Here is a 2,608-nt window from a genome sequence, read left to right as displayed (position 1 = left end):
TAACAACTTTCTGTACACAAAATATAAATACGCTCTTACATTTCGTATTTTCCTTTTAATTGAGCACTCTGCTGGATTTCTTTTTCTAAAAAAAATGATCATATATATATATATATATATATATATATGTAAAAGAGATTTAGAAGGCTGTCACAATGCGAGGAATGAATTATAGTCGCTGTTGGTAAGAGGAGACGAGAACAAGTGGCGATTTACAAATCAATAAGTACATATATATATATGTTTTTTTTATTTTTTATTTTTTTTTTATATATATTTATTCGGTTGCATGGTAAAATGTCTTACTTGTTTTCATGCGACGTGTTCCATAATAATTTCGGAAAAATTTTCCCTTTTCAAATGGTCTGCGTAACAGGTCGATTCAAAGCATGCTGGATGAAGGGCCGGAAGTTGTGTAGCTATGTGTATAGCTATGTATATATATATATATATATATATATATATATATATATATATATATATAGCTTTGATTAAGGGCATGATTGTATAACGAATGCCCACAGCCCACTGTGATAATGGTAGAAATCGCCCTAAATTCTCAATCTAAAACTGAAGTCCAACTACTCAAAACAACGAGAAAAATCGCTGACTGGGAAGCCATCAGGGAACTCATCAGAGACACCATGGGAAAATATCTTTCCTCTTCCAGCTGAACAGTGCGCAAATGAGAATACTGAAGGATTCAAAACTGCAATTGAAGCACATGTTCCCACATGAAAATTTTATAGTAAGCCCCACTCTCCCCAATGGTTTACTTCTGCTTGTGCAGCTGCCATTGCTCAAGGGCAGCATGTGTTTCACAGATTCAACCGACATAAGTCCAGTTCAAACAGACAGAAGTTTATAGAAGCTAGAAATAATTGTAAGAGAGAAATAGCGACGGCCAAGACAGAATACAGTGAAACGACCAGAAAATGCATCGAAGCACAGAAATTAGGAACCCGTGATTTTTGGAAAATCTACAACGGTGTAGTAAATTATGGGCAGTCAACGATTCCTCCACTATCAAACAATCATGAGGTTGTTTGCACAGTAACTGAGAAGGCTAGCCTGGTTGCTAATCAGTTTGCCTCAAACTCCACATTGGATCCGGCAAACCACTCCCTTCTTAACTTTCCTTTATGGACAGACACCACACTGAATGATTTGAAAACCACCCCTTCTCAGGTACATGGTATCATAAAAAAACTAGACCCCTTGAAAGCATGTGAACCCGATCTCATCCCAGCTGTGCTATTAAAAAATGCTCTTCTGGGGTTGCTCCAGTTCTCTCCAAGCTTTACAACAAATGCCTTAGCACATCTTGCTTTCTTGAGTGCTGGAAAACTACATCTTTGGTACCAGTTGTTAAGAATTCTGGCAAAAGAACTGACCCATTAAATTATCGCCCCATTAACCTCTTCCTGTTTTTTGCCAAAATATTAGAGTCCATAATTAATCCATCACCTTACAGCTGCTAAACTTCTGACTGACGACAAATATGGATTTAGACAAGCCTGTTCCACAGTATATAACCTTACTGTAATCTCTGAACGTATATACTGTTCACCAGACAAAGCAGGGGAGGGTACAGCAGTAGCCCTCAATATATCTAAGGCTTTTGACAGGATATGGCACGATGGTCTTCTAAGGAAAAACAGATCAGATGGTATCACTGGAAGAATACATAATGTAATTAAATCCTTCTTAAGTAAGAAAAAGTCTAGGTTATCCTCGACGGACATACATCTAAACAATATAAATGTGGAAGTACCTTTCTGAGATAGGTATAGTTGCCTCTATAACAGGGATGAGGGGAAAACAAATGAATACATATCTAAGGAAATAGCAGAAACACTAGAGGAAGACCTCCAATATGTAGTGGAATTGGGACAAAAATGAATGGTCACATTTAATGTTGCCAATACCAAGTTTGTTTTCTTTAATAATTGCAAGAAACCTTCTCTACCACCAATAACAATGGCTAAGAACACATCACCTGAAAGTATTTTCTTTAAACTCTTTGGTATAACATTCACAAGGCACATGAACTGGAATAGATGCATTGAGAGCATTGCCAAGGCTGCTGTAAAGAAGGTAAACTCTCTCTACCATGCTAGAAAACTACTTACGCTTGAAAGTATCCTGTACCTCTATAAGACCACCATTTGCCCATGTATGGAGTACTGTTGTCACATTTGGGTTGGTGCATCTGCTACTTGTCTCTCACTCCTGACAGGGTTCAAAAGAAAGTCGCCAACCTGATAGGTCCTGAACTGTCATCTAGGATTCAGCCTCTGTCCCATCAATGAAATGTTGCATCCCTTTGCCTGTTCTACAAGTACTTTAATGGTGAATACTCTGACAAACTACAAGCACTTGTACTCCCTCAACGTAAATACCCTCGACAAACTCGACAAGCAGTTAAATCCCACCTCTTCACACTAGAGATTCCTAGGTATAAGAAAGCCTTCTACTCCAATAGTTCTTTTCCCAGAACTGCTAGACTTTGGAACTCCCTTCCGGGATACTGCTTTCCCAACTGTACTGACATCAAGTGTAATGTGAACAGACATCTTGCTACTCATCTCCCTTCATAATATCCCTG

The 2,608-nt window shown here is 38.2% G+C and overlaps 1 protein-coding gene across 1 annotated transcript in view; it reads right to left on the bottom strand.

Moving 5' to 3' along the window:
- Window positions 1-222: 222 nt before the first annotated feature.
- LOC145270143 (uncharacterized) overlaps window positions 223-2,608 on the bottom strand; it is a 55,690-nt gene continuing 53,304 nt past the window's right edge. Inside the window, exon 3 of the mRNA XM_080125752.1 lies at window positions 223-2,608. This exon is cut by the window's right edge and continues 1,200 nt beyond it. The gene's annotated coding sequence lies outside the window, so the exon portion shown is untranslated.

Source organism: Euprymna scolopes, chromosome 46, assembly GCF_053919585.1.
Source record: "Euprymna scolopes isolate OS-2025 chromosome 46, ASM5391958v1, whole genome shotgun sequence".
Classification (NCBI taxonomy): Eukaryota; Metazoa; Mollusca; class Cephalopoda; order Sepiida; family Sepiolidae; genus Euprymna; species Euprymna scolopes.
Note: the sequence above shows the minus strand (reverse complement) of the source record. Positions and strands in the feature narration are given on the sequence as shown.